Source organism: Ambystoma mexicanum, chromosome 5q, assembly GCF_040938575.1.
Source record: "Ambystoma mexicanum isolate Mex_15411 chromosome 5q, UKY_AmexF1_1, whole genome shotgun sequence".
Taxonomy (NCBI): Eukaryota; Metazoa; Chordata; class Amphibia; order Caudata; family Ambystomatidae; genus Ambystoma; species Ambystoma mexicanum.
The window spans coordinates 995,290,694-995,310,863 of record NC_090933.1 but is presented as its reverse complement, the minus strand read 5'-3'; the positions used below and the strand labels follow the sequence as shown (position 1 = coordinate 995,310,863).

Below are 20,170 nucleotides of genomic sequence, written 5' to 3'. Positions count from 1 at the left end.
ATGCAGGCTGCCTCACTCCGGCTCCTTGGAAGCATGGCTCTGTACCCACGCTGCAGCCCCTCTCCAACACCGGGCCAGCATCTCGGCCGCCACTCTCCTCCAGGCTTAAGCTCCTGCTACACTCTGCTCCTTGACTTCTCGGGTCCGGACAGCATACACGGCTCGCTCTGCTTTTCTGTTAAAACCAGGCATGGCACTGAGATGGGACCCCCTGCTGGACTCAGTGACACAGCCTCCCTTCTGCTCTCCCAACTGCTGCTTCTGCTCTCCCAACTGCTGCTCTACCTTCTCTCTCAGCAGTCTCCTTTTATACACCTGTGTGTTGTATCCATGGGCTGTAGGTGTGTGGTCAGGGCTGAGTTTGCCTGACCTCCAATACTCCAATTAACAGGATTTGCCTTCAGTCCTGAAAAGAGGGTCAAGTGGAGTGAGGTGTGGGCGGTCAGTGTTAAATGCCTGACCCTGTCTGACTCTATTAAAGGGACAGCCTAATGGTAGCAGGTGGCAGCCTTCTCTCTATTTCTCAAGGCAATCCTCACTACTCTCGATTGCCTTTTCTTCTTACCAGTTGAAAATGGGGAGCAGGAAATGGTTTGGAATTGAAAATCATTTCCAAATATTGAAATATTATTAAGTGATTGACAGGGAAAAGAAGGGGATGCCCTAGACCTGTTTTTATACAATGGGGTTACTCCCCTCTTGGGTAGATCACTACCTACCCCTGACATCCTGTCATAAAGGCACTGATCCTGATGCCCGCCGCCTTGGGTCTGAAATTTAAGGAGATAAATAGGTGTTGGGTTTAAAGTCATATTGTTGTTTCCTCTTACCCATCTCCCAGTCTTCTTTTCTTCTGATACAGTATTCCCACCTCTCTTGGATCAGGGACAATGGGACCTGCATATCCCATGAAGGCTTCAGGGACTTCTTCCTCCTCGCCCATTGTCCTGTTGGGATACTGCGTCTCACCTGGGGTATTCCCATGATCACAACCCTGGATTCCCCTACCTAAGTGATCCTCCCCCACTTATCCACCCCTAGGGTTGGGATCCCTCCCCTAGCCACTTGAATAGAGGATTATGTGAGAATACGCCTAGGTTTCATACAAACAATACCAAACTAAATATTCCTTTCAATCTTTTTAGCCTAACTCTGTTTCATGATGACCAAATTCAATATTAGGAACGGAGTACTGTTAGTCAAGCCTTTTGTGACAAATTGACTACTGCCCTGCAAGAACACACCTTGAGTAGTGGCTAAACCGCCTAATCATTCTTGACACTTCTACAAACCAAAGGTGATGCCAAGCATAAAGGTAAAACAGGCACAGCCAAGAGATATACCTCCCTTGACTTTTCTGGTAACATGGGCAATGGCAGGACTATACTATTGGAAGGGGGTTGGTTATTTGTGAGACAGTAGCAACCCAAACAACAATAGTACAACCATTCCAAAATAAAAGCATGTCCAACCAAGCTCTTACGACAATCAGTCAATCATACAACTACCTATTAAGAACACTTTACAAGCCCACCACTGTATAAGAAGACAGAAAAATGCAGAACAGGGATGTGTAAGTTCTCTAGATAACTTAGCAGGGAAAGGAAAAAGGCAAGAATTACAAAAATGTCACCAAAGAATATTTTCTTGAAGAAAAAGGTGCAATAAGGGCATTCACCGGTCACTATGGGACAAGACTGTTTAAAGGTACCTTATTCCAGTCTTTAGGCAGTTCAATTAGGTTTTGAGATGTGATGCTTGAGGGTCGACTTGTCTTAGAGAGCTGCGAGTCAAGTTGATCTCAGGGAAAATCAGCATCAGGTCGGGTTTAAGTGAGACTCCATGAGGTTTGTAGACGGCGACGAGTGATGCAAATCGATAGATTACTACGAGCAGTTCAAGATTCAAGTGTCATTCGAAATGATGAGCAACGCTGGTTCTTGTCAATGATGACGCAATGCTACAGCAATTCGAGTCAAGGTTCAATGGGATTTCTTGATGGTTCGCCATTTGATTGGAATACATGGTGGTTCGAAGCGATCTTCACTGTGTGCTGGTGCTCGAGCCTAAAAGGTGACGAGCTCTGCTTGGGTGATACACCACCGAACGGCTTTGAAAGAGGCAAGCAGCGCTTTGAAATTCAAAGGTGAATGCCAAAGGAAGCACCGTGGGTCCAGGTGGTTAGAAAATATCGAACACGATTAAAATACGATTCTAAGTATTTCAAATGATGAAAGCAGGAGACCTGGCTGCTTTGGCTTCTCTGGTTGTGGCAAGACCCTTTTGAGGGGACTCCAGGACAAGGAGAGCCATGTTCAGTCTCTATTAGCCCATTCTATGGAGATTTGTTAGCAGAGTGTCAGGCCTTGGTCCTCAGCAAAATCATTCCCAACGCGATCTAGGGAAGAGTAGGGAGCAGAGTTTTCCTCATCTTTGGAACTCCTATCTTCACCTCTTGCAAAAGCTTTGGAAAGTACTGCCTCTCCCAACAGGGTCCAGATAAATTCTTCTTGATGTCCTTGAAGGTTCAAAAGTGAATCAAAGTAGGAGTGGGCTACCCCTCTGTCAAAAGGTAAAAAGGTCACATGGGATTGGATGAAAACTAGCCCGTTTTAAGGGGGTTCAACTTGTTTTTAGGCCAAGTGACCCTTGCCTCCTGATGTCATAACCAGAGTGCATTGTGCCCCAGGAAGAAGAGGGGGTAGGAAGGAAAGCAAGCCCACAGAAAAGCCAGATGGAGCAACCCTTCCTAAAGTCCTCTTGTGCTCTCTGCCTGCCCTAACTCTGCCCCTCTCTCAGCCTGCAGCTTCAAAATCTCTCTGGTGTGCCACTTTCCAGTGTGAGGCAGACCTTTGATATGGAATTGCCAGGCTCTCAGAAGATCTACTGGTCAGCGCTATGAGCCTGTCAGGGAGGAGTTACGTATCTTCTCAGATAATCAACAGAGGCAGTAAATCTGCTATTTGTCTCATTCACTGGAATGCAGACAGTAAGGCTGACCGGAATCCACATAGCTGGTCTGTACTCACAGGGCTGACACTGGTATGATCACAATTTGATGTGGCTTTAATACTTATGTCAACTACCAGCCACCATACCATCCCCTAGGGATGGCTTATATTTCAAGATTACCCTGCCAACAGGTGATATTTTAATTTATTATAATTCTTATGATATTCTGAATCAGAGGTGCTGAAGTTAATGCAGCCTGTGTCTCCAGGAACTTGCACTCCAGCAACTGTCAAAAGTTCACAAATGACCTTTAAACCTGATCTGTACCACTGGAGAGTAGGTGCTGCAACTCTGTCAGGAGACTGGTGCTGCGGGTACATATGTACATTATGCTTTTTTGCATGGAGATAATGACCCAACCTTTCTTTTAAGGTTAATAAAAAAACAAAAAAGCGTGGGTATCTACACCCTTGCCAGATGGCAATCCATCACACCTGTGCAGTCTGTTCTGTTGTAACTCATAATTTTAAATACCAATTCTTGTAGAAAATATCAGTTTCTTTGAGAATTACAATCACCTTTCTAGATTATCATCTCAATCTTTAAATTGGAATAGAAAAACTGTATGAGTGGCTCAGTTATTCAAAACACATTTCCCTTTTTACTTTTTGATATGTCATTTATATTAGGGACTTAATAGTGTATTCTCTGTAAATTGCATATATGCACTTACTCTATAGAGAGAAAATACTTGTTTGTGTTGTCTACCGTTTCGAGTCTACACGAATTGAACTTTTCACATGTTAGTAGATCTATCAAAATAAAGAATCTTAAAAGAATAACAAAAAGTCTATGTGAGGCTCTGAATAGAGAGAACACTATCACGGTCCCCAAAACATACTAGGATTACTGGATGAAAAAGGGATCATGTTTGCTTTCCTAATGTCCACTTATGGTAGCACCTTCAAAAGTGAATTCTTTGATTTTCATATTTTTGAATGAACAAGCAATTCCAGAGAATTTGACAAAAAATAATTGTATAATTTAAAAATCTGTAAAATGGGGCTCTTATATGACATTTAAGTTAAATGATGTATCTCCATTAACTGCCAATCAATCCATCTAAACAATACAGTCCATACTCTTTAAAGACCACTGTAGGAAGCATATCAGCTCTAAGCATATCTGCCATGGTTAGCGTTTAGTAAATACTTTACTGTGGTTTGTTAAATATTAGCAAGTGTGCAGAAGCATCACCCTGTGAACAAAAGAAATAACTAATTTTCAGGTACATTGATGTCATTTGTAATATGTTTTTTGTGAAGTAACGTCATGTCAGGATGAATTTAAATGATAGGCACAAAACATTGTTGGCAAGAATTGACAACAACTGGGTCAGAACTGATGATTCAATGGTTTAAATTGGCAAAAATAAGGCTAATCATTTTAAAGAATGAATACAGGAATTAGGAATTAATAAATACAGAATTAATACAGGTCCTTACAATTATCACTTCCCTGTGTCACTTTTTTGTTTGATCAAATTATGAAAAAGTGGCAAACTTGTGCTTGTCATTTTTGAGTTTGGGCTACTAGGTGTCGCTCTGACACCTATAAAGCCCAAACTAGTGCATTCAAGTACAGATTCGAGTACACATGGGGAGGACAGGCATATGACAAGGGATATAGTGGAATGACATATGAGGAGGGATACACAGTCTATAGGTATTGTTTGGTTATGAGCCCACCCATTGCCTGCCCATGGCCATGCTAATCCCTATGGCCATTCCCATCCACTCCTGCCTCTCCACGCCCAAACCTCTTCTTGATAGTTGCTCATGCAGTGTGTTAACGCAAAGCGCAGGCTGCGTGGAAGTTAATTTAATAAAAACACTGCAATTAACATTGTTTTGCTGTATATATTTCGTGGTTAGGCAGCTAGTGTAATTCATGTGTATATACTTAATCTGAGGGCAGAAGGTATTGTGGCTTGTAGTACTTCCTGTTTTGCATGCATGTGTTTGTATAGCAGAAGGGGTGCCTGTGTCTACATAAAAACCCAAGCCGTTGGCTTTGCCAATGCTCGTTTCACAATGACTGACCAGTTGGAGTCTCAGATCAACAGGAATTCTATACAAAACATTGTGCAGAGAAACCTCTCATTCAGCTAGGCATTAGTTAGACCTACACCCAAAATATGTAAACATGCAGTCTCAACCCTTAGTACTGAATGTTTGTTCTAGCTATTCCTCGGGACAATGCATCTGGCTTCCCATTAATCTGCTTTACCAAAATGCATTGATTGCCACTCTATTGTTGAACCTGATTGGCGTTTAACATGTATGCCCTAGTTTACATAATGGTATGTTATGTTATTTTGATTTATAATGTGCACTGCTGCCATTTTCATGGTCTTCAGGCTCCCAGGCGAATCTGGAAAGGAAGGGAGCCGAGATGGGTTAGTAAGTGGGATTGAAAGGGAAAAGCACAAGAGAGCGTTGATGTGCTGTTGGTGCCTTCAGTTTGGAAAAACCAGTCACTGTGTGCTGTTATGTTTTTAGTTCACCGACATTTGTGTGGTATTTGGTGGGTGGTTGTATTCAGGTGTTTTATGTGCGTCTTGGGTGTTGTGGAGAGTTGGTAGGGTGTTTGGAGTTTGCAGTGTTTTCGTTTTTCATGTGTCTTGTTTCTTCAATGTTGGGTGGTGCATATGCAGAGTATTAGAGAGTTGTAATTAGGGTTAGTCGGGGGTCATCTGGGTCTTTTTCTGTGCTTTGGGTTGATCCATTGAGTTGATCTTATTCTACAGAGTTTGGGGTCGAGTTTTTGTTTCTTTGGGTGATCCGGTTTCGCAGTTTCATATTGCGTTGTGTTGGTGTTTTTTCTTTCACAGGAGTTCCCTCTTTAGCTTGGGAAGTAAAGGAGCCGTGTTTTTAACAGTTTCCTGAATTTTACGTATTATCTGTTGTTCGTATTTCCTTTTGGAGCGAGTTCCAAAGTCTTGCCGCTATGCAGGAGAATGATGATCCCCGAATGTGCGTTTTGCAGATTGTTTTTGGTTCGAGGCACATGTAGTTGCTGGACCTTAGTGTTTGTGTTGGTTTGTAAATGGAGATTTTCAGTTTGAATTCCACTCCTTGACCGTGGATTGCTCTATGTTTTATGCAGAGTGTTTTGAAGCGGATACATTTTTTGACTGGTAACCAATGTAGTGTTCTGTAGGGTATTTTGTGGAGATTTGGGGCCTGACGGTATTTTATTACCGCCGAAAAATAACTTAGCAATAATCACTCTTTGTATTCAGATTTGGCTATGTGCAACAATAATACAATGGACATGCATTATTTCAGCACCCAGACCTGCATATTTGGTATACGTGGTTGGTAGGCGCGGTTGGTGGTATTTTGGTGAGCATAATTCCCTTGTTTTATTTGTGGCTCCAATGTCCAAAATCCCTTATCTTTGCTTAGATTTTTCGTGTGATCACTAGAGAGACCTCAGACCTATATTTTAGGAAGACCACATTTTTCAGTAATAGTGATGGTGTGCCACCATGGGCGAACTCACTGACTTATTTACGACAGAGAGCTATATATGGTAGTCTTGTGGTAATTTCCACTACCTTATATACGGTAGGGAGCTATGTTCAGAGAGTCTCTCTTCCCGTTGGCTCATGTACCTCCAACAAGCTATGCTACGGTCACTCACAACTGTTCATACTGATTTTGACATGCACACATCTGTCTTAAAATGACCATTGCACTGTTTAAAAATCTCCCCACATCATCGGCATTGTAATGGTAAATATTAAATACACCACCCGTCTGTTTTCAAATATTTTTCTGTATTATAAAAGTTGCATTTAAACACGATCTCATTCTTTACAGAAATAAATAAAATGGTACAGTAAAAGCATTGTCTATGACTGCAAAGAGAGTGGCGGAGAACAGAACTCAAATTGCAACATTAGCATTTGATTAAGGCATGCACAGGAATCCTACACTGACTGCATATTACCGTACACACTCAGCTCCCACACTTCTCATTACCTTATCTTTTTAGTTGTTCTCTTTGGCTGTTCTCTTTGTGAATGTGGCTCCCTTGGATTGACTCCAGCAAAAAGGAACGCTTGCCTTCTCAAACCGGGGTCATTGCCTGGAATTCTCAGCTTTTGCAGATAGGAATGCCTCAGCCAGTGGAAAGGTCCTTCTTTCAGCTCTCCCCAATCTCGACTGCCAAATCTTGACTGTAGCAGGACGCAGGGATCTGCATTCAGTCAGGAGTCCCACAGCCAGGTCTTCTCCCCAGTAGTGCAGAAAAATGTCTGCCTGTCTTTTTCCCCGATACTGCCCACTAAAACTTTCATCTCAGCCCTCTGTATGACGTGTCCCAATGAAATCCATCATCTCTCATCCTCCTACTCTCAACAATAGCTTCGCTTATACATTTGCAATTGTTGCAAATCTGACTTCCTTCTTCCTGCAGTTACTGTGCACAAAAACACGGAGAAGCAGACAAAGAAGAGAAGAAAAAAAATCTGCACACACATTTAAATGGTTTTCAGAGTATGCCTAATTCTGCAGAGGAGAACACATTTCATTAGTGGGTTATGTTAAATAAGGTTTTATTAGTCAGGTTAATGGTTAATAGGTTAGCTGTTAATTTTCAAATGTGTCTCTCGCACCATAGGCATTTCAGGTGAAAAATAGTGTGCATTTTTAAATGAGCACGTGTGCTTTTAACTGTAAAAATAGATTTGCATCTTATATGTTAAAATCGTTTTTGACTGAATAGCCTGTCTTTCCTTGTTAATCTGGTAACCCATATAGCAATGCACCGCACCCTTGTGGTGATGCTAAAAAAAAAAATGTGCTACTTGTGCAGTAGTGCTGTACTCTGTGCTGTAACATGCCAAATATCCTTACATATACCCTCCTTTTGTTTTTAAAACTTGGCTATAATCCATGCCAATTCCTAAAAACAACTTGTTCTTTCTTTTTCTTTTAAAATGCATGTGTATTGGGATATCTTTCTCTTCCTGACGTAGTCAGTAAAATCAGTAACATTTTCATTTTTACTGATAGCACAATCAACCATCCACCCATGATTAGCACCAGGATAGCCAAACCCACTATTGAGCGTTCCCCCCCGGTTCCCCAATTAAATCTTTCCACTTCTATTATGCCCAGATTACTAATTGTAATATTGTTTTTTCGCAAATTCATTTTCATAACATGTCTTTCTTTGTGATTCAATAAATATTCCACATCTGGATCTATTGGAAAAGTATCCCTTTGAAAAAAATCTATATTTTCCACTTGGCTTTCCCAAACATCATTTGTTACATGAAACAATGTTAATCCCCCAATTGACACAATTGCATCCTTTGGAACCTGTAAATAAAAAACATTATATTTTACCTGTTTAACCACGTATGTTCCATGGTTTAAATGTACTACCGTCATGTTCTTTAAACAGGTGCTGACCAACCATTTACCTCTGACCATTTTAGCCTGTGCCATTTCTTCACTCCCCATATTACTAATAATCACTTCACATCCCTCTGATATACTTGGGTCAGATTTCAACCCACAAATAGCATCTGTGGCATCAGGAACAAACGGTTTACCTGGACACATATAATTTTGTTCTTTAAATGTTACACATGTTTCCAGGTTTGGTATTAAATAAACTTCAGGTTCCCATGACTGAAATGCCACCACTTCTGGAGTCTTAATCTTAATGAATTTGTCCTCTTGCCAAAATCCCACGTTGTGTACCCACTTCGTTTGATAAATAAGTTCAGGGGCTACAAATGGGATGCATAGCAAAAATCCGATCTCTAGTCTTTCCAAGTCCACATATAACAGCATTGCATTCCCCATTTCGAATGCAATTTTTACCTGTATAAGGTCAATTTCCCTCCTGGTCAATCTTTCTATCATTTGACGAATGATATCCTGCGAAACAAAATACAAGGGAATATGTCCTTGAATCAATTGTGAAACTGCAGTTTGAACTTCTCTCATATAATTCGTTAATAGTCTATCAACAGGACTCAATATGTTCAATATTTCATTTAAAGTTCTGTCATGCTTAAGTATTATTTTAGTCGCCCGTTGCATCACATCCGCTTGTTCATTTAGAATGATTGCAGTTTCATTTATGAATCTCACTTGTTCATCCAGTCCCCCTCTAATTCCATCTAATGTTTTTTGTATTATTTCTAGGTCAATACTCAGTTGTTGTGCTTTAGTACTCAGTGTTCCTACCGAAATAGAATTGGCTGTTGATATTGTGGTACCTATTATTGCTCCAATTATAGACATTACCATTGATATCGCGAGCATCACCGCACCTCTCTTTCCTCTCTTCTTCTTAATGTCTGCTGAATTCACAAATGTTTTTTCCAATTGCATTAATATATCTCTTATTGACTGCTTAGCGTCCTCTTTTCTTATTTCCAGCCACTCTTTAGTCTGTTCAATCTTTATTCCGGTATTGTTCAAGTGTTTTTCAATCAAAATCTCAGGATTTAACGGTTTGTATATATTTTGGAAAATCATCCTTCTATCACTCATGATGAATCCTGGTGCCTCTTCCACCGCGATACCAGATGCTGGTCCAGGTTCAATGACAACCTGTGCTTCTGAATTCTTGAAGATCCCTCCAAATATCATCATCATCAACCAGATCATCGGTATCATCTTCAATGCTGATCGCTTTGCAGCATTGGTCTTCACCCCTCTTTGGGGCTTTCCCGGAATCCGTCCTCGTGGGTTCCAGGACTCCATCGTCTCTCCTGTGGGCTCTGATCCCGGAACCTCCGACCAAATAATGTTAATTGTCTAAATCAAAATAGAAAATAAACAAATTAAGTACATAGCGTAATACTAACTTCATCCTTTTGCCAAAAATAAAACATGCTTGGTAAAAATATTTCATTTTTTTTTTCTGAAATTAAACACAAGTTAAAAGAAAACAAACAGATATTCAATATTTAACACACTTTCTCTCTGCACACCAACCATGAGCTTCCATTATATGTGCATTTATTTATTTATTTATTTATTTATTTATTTATTTATTTATTTATTTATTTATATCATATATTTTTACATATATTACAGTGTTTATGTGCCATCATAACAATCAACTTTTTTTTTTTTTAACTTCTTTGTCACTGCCTCCTGACTACATCCACTTATTTTCTCCTTTTTTTTTTAAGGGACTTTATCTGTCTCTACATGCTCAAGCTGCCTGATCTCATGTCTGGGATGGCATGGTTTGATTTGATTTACATGGACAAACTGCTTTATTGCTGTTTCACCTTCATTTTTCAAAATTTTATACACTACAGGAGAGACCTTATCTATAATTCGAAATGGCCCCTGCCAGGCTGCTAGAAATTTAGAATGTTTCTGTTTACTTTTTCCAAAATGAAACTTGTACACCTGATCCCCTACACTGTATTCCTTTACTGATGTCTTTTTATCATAATATGACTTTGCACTGTCAGCAGCTCTTTCCAGATTTCTCTGCACAAAAGCAAATGCATGTTGCAAATGTCTCCTCAGTTCATCAATATATTCATGAACTGTGGATGCACTCACAAGGGTTTGCTCATGTGTTCTGTATAGTAGGTGTTGTGGTAACACCATTTTCCTACCTGTTAAGACCTCATGGGGGCTAACACCTGTTGCTTTGGCAGGAGTCGACCTGATTGCCATCAAAACCAATGGTAAACGCAAATCCCAGCTGGAACCTGCTTCTGCCACAAATTTCTTTAAAATATCCACATCAGACCTATTGCTTCTTTCAACTGTACCTGAAGACGCCGCCCGATATGCGATATGTAGTTTCCTTTTCACACCTAGTATTTGCCATACCTTACTCATTAGAGCACTTGTGAAATGACTTCCTCTGTCTGACTCAATTCTTTGTGGCAACCCAAACCTTGAGAACACATGGTTCACCAGCAATGTGGCTGCTGTTTGCGCACTACAATCTGGTGCAGGAATGCACTCAATCCACTTCGACATCAAACATACCACACTCAAAATATAACGGTGTCCCCTGCTCGACCTTTTTAAAGGACCTACATAGTCTATTTGCAAATCTGACCATGGGAGAGTTAGGCCTCTTTTCATCAATGGTGCTCTATGCATTGGTGAAGCAGGTTTAAATTGGGCGCATACTAGACATCCTCTAGTATATAATTCCACATCTTGGGACATATGTGGGCAGTAAGCATAATCTTTTAATATTTCTAATGTTTTTTGTGAACCTCTATGGCCCGCAGTTATGGCATCATGTGCATGGTGTAGCATCAGTCCTCTGAATGAAAGGGGTACTACCCACTGTATTTGTCCTGTTATGGACTCTCTAATCATGAGTCCATCCTGTAATCTGATTCGTGTTTTGTTCTTTAATAACACCCTCAACTCTTCTTTTCCCATACAATCATTTTCTGTTAAAGGATTTTGTTCAGGATCTATCAAATGATTATAATAGATTCCCAAAATGTGATCATTCTTTTGTGCCTCAATCAAATCTTGGTCTGGCGTGTCATGGCTCCACTGCACCACCGGTTGATCTACCTCCTTTGGTGCTTTAGAACGTGTGACTGCATCAATTTGTATTTCACCCATTAAATAATCAATAGGTAGCAATTCTCCCATCACAGCCCCAATCTTAGCCAGATGGTCTGCCTTATCATTTCCCTCCTTATCCTCTCCTGGTGTTTTTAAATGCCCACGAATTTTTCTCCAGTATATTGTTAAATTATTTTCTGACACCAATTTGTCTATGGCTTGTATCATTTTTCCATGTTTAAGTGGCTTTTTGTTGTATGTAACCATGCCTCTTGCTTTCCAACCAGGCAAATACTCCACAAAGCTATTCCGTGCATAGTCAGAATCAGTCACCAGGACAATTTCACTGAACTTTTTATCAACTGCAGTAGCAATTGCTTTATAGATGGCTGCCAATTCTGCCACCTGACTGCTCCTATCTCCAATCCTCATCCCTATACTGGGAACGCCTTCACATTTCAACCAGACATTTCCTATTCCTGCCACTAACTGTTTATTACTGTCATTTTCAATGTGAAAAGCACAACCATCCACATATACAGTTGGTAAATCCTTGCATGTTTTTTCATCAAAAGCTTTGTGTGATGATTGTTCAAATTCCTGCAAACTAGTTTCCACTTCCATTTCATTTGGTATTTGTTCAGCTGCACAATCATGTAAGTCAGCTAACCCTTGAGCAATTGGGCTCTTTTTATTTTGTCCACATCTCACTTCTACGGGAAAACCTTGTAATGCCAGCGTCCATGAAGTGATTCTGGATTGCGCTAGATTGCCTGATCTAATTCTTTTACTCTCTAAAAATTGCAAAGGTTGATGGTTTGTTTCAATAATCACCTTTTCTCCCTGAACAATGGGGTGGAAATGTTGTAGCGCCCACACAGTGGTTAATAGGGCCTTTTCACATTCATTAAATCTCATTTCAACTTGGGAAAATGCCTTACTTGCATATGCAATGGTTTTGTGATTCAAATCGTGTTTTTGTGATAATACTGCTGACATACAATGTTCAGAAAAACCTATTTCTATAAAGAAATCCCTGTCCTTTATGGGGTATGCTAAACATGGTGCCTTTACAAGACATTCCTTCAATCTAGCCACTGCATCAGACTGCTCTCTTTCCCATCTCCAGGGAGTATTTAGTTTAAGCAGTTTAGTCAATGGTTGAGTGATTTCTGCATAATTCTCAATGAACTTTCTGTTATAGCCTGTCATCCCTAATAAACTTTTTACTCCTTTCACATCTTTAGGATCTTTTAATCTTTGTATGGCCTCTATTTTCTTCCTTTGTGGATTTAGCCTACGTTCAGTCACTTCATGCCCTAGAAAGTTCACTTTTTTCTTGCACCATTGTGCTTTTTGCAAAGATACTTTGGCGCCTGCTTTCTGCAATTGGCCAAGCACATGTCTTATTTCATCAAAATGGCTTTTCAGGCTTTCATTTTTTATCAGGACATCATCCACATAAACTATTGTTCCTCTTTCCGCTGCATCCGGCATGGCCTTTCTCAAAAATATGCCAAATTCACTCCCACTATTGATGTACCCGAACGGAGCTCTAAGCCAGGCATATTGAGTCCTGTCAAATGTAAAGGAAAATAAGTGTTGTATCTCCTCTGCCAATGGCACACACCAATATCCAGATGTGAGATCTAACGTGGTAAATACATTTGAACCATGTATCTGAGCTAGGCCCTGATCAATGAATGGTAGTGGCCATCTAGATACTGGTACTCTTTTATTTAACTCTCTTAAGTCTGCACACAGCCGCCATTGACCATTTGGCTTTAACACACCTAAAATAGGCGTATTGGATGTGCTATGAATGGGCCTGATTATTCCCCGTGATTCCAAATTTTTAATAATCTCTGCCAATGATTCTAAACATGCCAGCGGTAGTCTATACTGGCGTACAAACACTGGATTTCTGCTACAACCTTCTGGTAGTGTGGCCACATGTAAATCAGTTAAACCACAATCATAAGCATCTTTTGCAAATACATCCTTAAACTCCATAAATATTTCCCTCAGGTCGTCTCTATCCTTATCGCTGTCACATGCATCCGCTAAGGAGATCTGCTCTTCTACCATTTTGGAAAATTCTGGAAACTCTTCTGGTAAAGGAATCTCAGCGCTTTCCTCTAACTGTGTGGCTGTGTCTTTTTGTAGAGCTGCCACTTTTAAATATTTTGGCATATCAGCTTCCACTTCAATGGGCTGATTTCCTGTTTCATTTTCATTTAAATTAAATATTATGCAATCCTCTTGATGGCAGCACACTGTCTCATTTGAATCATAAGGATACACAGAATGAATTTTAAATATTCCTTTGGGCTGAGAGTCCAGGTGTTCTGGCAACTCGCCCTTGGCATCTACATATTTTTCAGGAATATTCCCAATCACCATGTTATTTAAATCTGCCGTATAATGTGATTTTTGTATGGCCATTCCTAATGGGGAGTTTTCCTCTAAATGAATATCCTGACAACCTTTATTATTTACCATGATTTTTACAGATCCCTCACCAATGTCTACCAATGGAATGTATTCATAATCCAGGCCTTGCTGTTTTATGGATTCATTCAGGCATACAAATGCATCAGAGCCTTTCATCTGCTGTCCATTTTTGCATTTCAGTGTTATTGCAAACTGTTTTGTAAATGCAGGAATAATAGTATTTTTCCTCATTTGTAATTCGACTGCATAAGGAACCAGTTGTGCACAATGATAAGCCCTTCTTTTGTCTTCAAATTCAGGTGCCGGACCACCTAGGCGTGACCATATTTTTTGATTAAGTAAATCTAAAACCATACACATTCTGTGCATGATGTCATTGCCCATGTAAAATTCATTTTGTGCTCCACTCACTATCCATACATTATGGTAAATTGTTTTCTGCCCAATGCTAATTTTAAGCATGCATCTGCCTGCAATTCGGTTTTCAAAGTCTGGACTGTCCAACCCAGAAACATATTGGTTTTTAATCCTAAATTTCGGGATTTCTTCCCTCTCCATAATTTTTTGCAACAATTTCTCATTAATGAAACTCCTTTCATGTTCAAGTGCTAAAGTGGCTTTTATTGTTTTAAGATAATCATTTATACCAACATGAACCCATGGTTGCTCATCTTCCATGTGTATTTCTGCCAGAGTGGTAATGTGTTTTTCTGAATCTGTTTTAGGAGCAATATTCTGTTTGCATGTTTTCTCTTTTAAATAGAAACGTAATGTGTGCTCATCTATGGCAGTCTGCCAATCTTTCCTTGGGTCCAAGTATATTTGTACAGGTAGTTTTTCATTGTCGCTCTGCATTTTGTCTTGACACATTAATATAACAGTGACACTAGGTATGCAGCTATTCTGGAGATATACCTCCACAGCATCATTTGTTTTGGCAACGGTGTGACATTCATTTATATTGCTGTTTTGTGATTTTAGTTTCTTAGGCCTCAATGGTTTTTTGGTTAAGGACCACAGCACTCCATTCACCCCATCTATGAGAGGAGACAATCTTTTCAGGCAATCTGTCCCCATCAGAAATGGAATTTCACAAATAGATGTGATCAATACCTCTTGTTTCATTCTGTGCTTTCCTATTTTTATGTCAACCTCAGTTACACCTATGATGGGCACCTCCTCCCCATTAAAGTTATGCACTGGGCCTTGATTTGCCTTCACTGTGATCTGACTCTGTGGAGGCCTCCCTTCATTGATACTCTTTACCAGCTCCTTGGACATAATTGTGGCCTGTGCGCCAGTGTCAATCATAGCGAAGGTGTGGCATTTTTCTTCTACAGTGATGGGTGCATAATATCTGTCCTCAACTTCCTCTAATACACATAAGAAATGTGAATTCTTACTGATTTCAGGGCTCACCTTTCTCAGATCTTTTTCACTTTTGGCTAAGCACATTGGTAAATGAAAAGACATTTTTCCCTCCTTTTTACCCATTTCTGTGCGAGATATTTTATTCATTTCTCCATGTTCAGAGGTTTTTTGGAGTGTGGCCACTGTTCGCCCATCCATCTGGGTAACATCAGAGACCACATTACAACCTTCCAACTGAACATGTGTAACAACATCATTCAGCAATTTGTCATTTTTTAATTCTGTGCATTTGTGATCATTTAGTGTAATACCAGCCCTTTCAGCCTCTTCAAAAATATGTGGCTCAAAGAATTCTTCAGGTGATTGACTTGTACCCTCCTTGTGAGTATTTCCTTTTTCTGTCTGTGTTTGGTCATTGTTTTGCTTGCCCAGGGAAGGAGCTATGGCATCCCCACTTACTCCCTGTTCACTGGTATTCCCCATGCATAAGTCATTTTTCTTAAATCTGTTCCTTTGTTCTTTTGGAATTCCTAATGTTTCTTTTTCATTTGTGCAAATCTTTACTGTTTTATTTAGCTCTAAGTTAAACCGTACCTCTTTTTTAGAAGTATTTGCACTTTCTATCACAATTTCATTTACTGGTACTTTCATTTTTAATCCATTAGTCATCTCAGAGTTGTTATGCAAAATTATATCAGAGCAATCTGTCATTTTGGCACTGCAGTTATCATGAGTACTTAGTCACTTTTCGGAAGCCCCCCGGTCATTGCTATGGCCATCAGCCCCCTCTTTGGAAGGTTGTTTTTGCGCTGTATAGAGCTTTCCTATTTGCTCAGCTAACATTTTCACTTGGGCCTCAAGGCACTGGAACCTTTCCATCTCTCTAGGATCCTCTTTCTGTGGCCTAGGTCGATATTGGTTGTTTTCCCCCTGATTGGATCTATTCTGATACCTCTCAGGTGATTGACGTCGGTTGGGATGGTTTCTGAACTCTTGATTCATTTGTGGAGGGGAGCGGGTTGCACCCATCCTTTGATTATAGTCCCCTGGTGGGGAATCATTGTACTGGCGTGGATTGTAGTTCACGTTTTGCCTCATGTCCTGTCTCTCAGATTGTGGGTACTGGCCCCTATGTTGATTTCCATTATCAGTAAATCGATCCACATATCGGGGCCTATCCTGATTACCATATATCATGGTGCTGGGATCAAATCTGCTCTGTGTCCCCAATGACTGGTAGGGACCATCATTTCTTTGATCTTGATTTTGTCTCTGGTTATTGTTCATACCTGCCATATCAGGCCGATATCCTACCCGGGGTCTATCCCCTAAATATCTAGGGCTGATGTAGCTCTCTCTATTACTAGGATCATGTGTTTGGAACATTGGTACAGGAAATGGCGATCTTTGTTGATTACCCCTTTGTTCAGGTGTCACATTATTTTTACCTTGGCTTTGAGCAGACTCAAGGGACATTTTGGCTGACCTGATTTCCATTACTGTGGCTGAGGGTTCTTTAGATTTAGGCCTGGTATCTTTCATTTTATCACTTTCTCTACCCTGACAATAGAGTACCTCATATAGCTTTGTGCTTTGATGTACAATCCATTCAAGGGACTTGTCACGGTCAAATTCACGGACCAATTGGGATATGATGTCTTCTGTAGCCCATAGAAGTATGCGGTTTTAAACTCATTGGAATTTGAGTCAAAAGATACATCAAAGCGAGAGAATGCTCTTTTTAAGTCTTGTAAAAATTGGCGAGGGGATGTATTAGGTCCAGCAGTAATTGTGTACGCGACTTTCTTTGCCTCCTGCAATGACTGAAAAGGAGAAAAATGACGCCTAATTTCTTTTTCAAACTCCAGCCATGTCATATTCTGCTGTTCATTTAATCCCCTTATGATGCTGGCCGTCGGGGCATCTAAAGTTAAATGAAAATATTGTCTGTACTGTTCCCTAGGTATCTGAAGTGCTTTAAAAATGTCATGTACCGCTTCTAAGTGATCCTCAATGCAGCATTCACCTCCCTTTTTAAATGGTTTGATCAGGGCTTTAATGGATTTCATTATTTTTATGGGGCTACTTGTTGCAATGCATGGAATTGCACTATTGTGTGACTCAATCCTGTTTTCAGGTGTATGAGATTGGTGGCTGCCCCCAATGGGAGTATCAAATCCCCCAAGGGCGCTGCAACCAAGTTCAGTCACCGGCCCAGTCACTGGGGCACTAGCTCTTTGGGCATAGCTAGAATTCACCTCCACTCCATTGAATGTGGTACCCTGCCGCCTCTCCTGGGACCTGGGAATGCACATTTGCTGTTCTAAGTCCTTACACTTTTTAAGGAGTCTGTTGGCTTCATCTTGCAAATAATTATTTTCATCACTCATTTTATTAATCACCTCCTGCATATCGCACATTTGCATTTGGCATTCATTGAACTCTTTATTTCTCTTGTCTCTTTCTTGAATCATTTTAATCATTTCTTGTTCTGCACTCTGGAGATCACCTTCTTTTTCGCAATGTTCTTTTTGTAAAATCTGCATTTCTGAAACAACCTCATCTTTATCCTGCCTAATGTGATCCACTAAGGCTTTTAAGTGTGCCAATTCTTGCTCACTATCTTCAAATTGTTTCTTGCTTTTGGATAACTGAGTATCAAAGTCTCTGTATTTTAATTGCATGTCTTTTTGGCATACATCCAATTCTGCTCTCAACATTTCCTGATGTTTACTTGCCCCTCTAATTCAGTCTTTAACCTGTTAATTAGCTGAGTATCATTCGCTTGCATTCGCAGGGATTTGTTTAAAATAAACCATATTTTGCCGCATAGCCGTATTAAACAGTCTTTCTCTGCACTTTTATCGGCTGCATTCAATAATCTTGTAAGGCAGACCTGAATTATGCTGCATTCTGCAAAAATATTGTCTAGTTTTTCTTTCTGCACCTCACCCTGAATGCGGTTACTCCATTCTAACGTGCTATTCGAAGACCAATTCCCATGTGCAAATAACTTTGCCTCTAAATATTGCACTAGATCTGAGAATGTGGTTTCCCTTTGTGACATTCTGAAATTCGTTTTTAGTGGCACACTGCTATTATAAAATGGGTTCCCTTTAATGTGCAAATGGCAGTGTGAGACACACTTGCCACGCCCAGTAGGTACTCTATGATCACTTTCCCGGCCTGCAACGCACCATAAATATGTAGGGTATTTTGTGGAGATTTGGGGCCTGACGGTATTTTATTACCGCCGAAAAATAACTTAGCAATAATCACTCTTTGTATTCAGATTTGGCCATGTGCAACAATAATACAATGGACATGCATTATTTCAGCACCCAGACCTGCATATTTGGTATACGTGGTTGGTAGGCGCGGTTGGTGGTATTTTGGTGAGCATAATTCCCTTGTTTTATTTGTGGCCCCAATGTCCAAAATCCCTTATCTTTGCTTAGATTTTTCGTGTGATCACTAGAGAGACCTCAGACCTACATTTTAGGAAGACCACATTTTTCAGTAATAGTGATGGTGTGCCACCATGGGCGAACTCACTGACTTATTTACGACAGAGAGCTATATATGGTAGTCTTGTGGTAATTTCCACTACCTTATATACGGTAGGGAGCTATGTTCAGAGAGTCTCTCTTCCCGTTGGCTCATGTACCTCCAACAAGCTATGCTACGGTCACTCACAACTGTTCATACTGATTCTGACATGCACACATCTGTCTTAAAATGACCATTGCACTGTTTAAAAATCTCCCCACATCATCGGCATTGTAATGGTAAATATTAAATACACCACCCGTCTGTTTTCAAATATTTTTCTGTATTATAAAAGTTGCATTTAAACACGATCTCATTCTTTACAGAAATAAATAAAATGGTACAGTAAAAGCATTGTCTATGACACACTGCAAAGAGAGTGGCGGAGAACAGAACTCAAATTGCAACATTAGCATTTGATTAAGGCATGCACAGGAATCCTACACTGACTGCATATTACCGTACACACTCAGCTCCCACACTTCTCATTACCTTATCTTTTTAGTTGTTCTCTTTGGCTGTTCTCTTTGTGAATGTGGCTCCCTTGGATTGACTCCAGCAAAAAGGAACGCTTGCCTTCTCAAACCGGGGTCATTGCCTGGAATTCTCAGCTTTTGCAGATAGGAATGCCTCAGCCAGTGGAAAGGTCCTTCTTTCAGCTCTCCCCAATCTCGACTGCCAAATCTTGACTGTAGCAGGACGCAGGGATCTGCATTCAGTCAGGAGTCCCACAGCCAGGTCTTCTCCCCAGTAGTGCAGAAAAATGTCTGCCTGTCTTTTTCCCCGATACTGCCCACTAAAACTTTCATCTCAGCCCTCTGTATGACGTGTCCCAATGAAATCCATCATCTCTCATCCTCCTACTCTCAACAATAGCTTCGCTTATACATTTGCAATTGTTGCAAATCTGACTTCCTTCTTCCTGCAGTTACTGTGCACAAAAACACGGAGAAGCAGACAAAGAAGAGAAGAAAAAAAATCTGCACACACATTTAAATGGTTTTCAGAGTATGCCTAATTCTGCAGTGGAGAACACATTTCATTAGTGGGTTATGTTAAATAAGGTTTTATTAGTCAGGTTAATGGTTAATAGGTTAGCTGTTAATTTTCAAATGTGTCTCTCGCACCATAGGCATTTCAGGTGAAAAATAGTGTGCATTTTTAAATGAGCACGTGTGCTTTTAACTGTAAAAATAGATTTGCATCTTATATGTTAAAATCGTTTTTGACTGAATAGCCTGTCTTTCCTT

General features: G+C 40.2%; 1 protein-coding gene and 1 long non-coding RNA gene across 6 annotated transcripts in view; one reads left to right on the top strand and one right to left on the bottom strand.

Moving 5' to 3' along the window:
• Nucleotides 1-7,287, bottom strand: part of LOC138497834 (uncharacterized) — a 172,569-nt gene extending 165,282 nt beyond the window's left edge. For both annotated transcript variants that reach the window (XR_011278652.1, XR_011278653.1), the window contains exon 1: nucleotides 7,002-7,287. This is a non-coding gene — a long non-coding RNA (uncharacterized lncRNA). The remainder of the gene's footprint in view (nucleotides 1-7,001) is intronic.
• SYBU (syntabulin) overlaps nucleotides 1-20,170 on the top strand; it is a 464,609-nt gene that overhangs the window by 84,340 nt on the left and 360,099 nt on the right. The window lies entirely within an intron of this gene.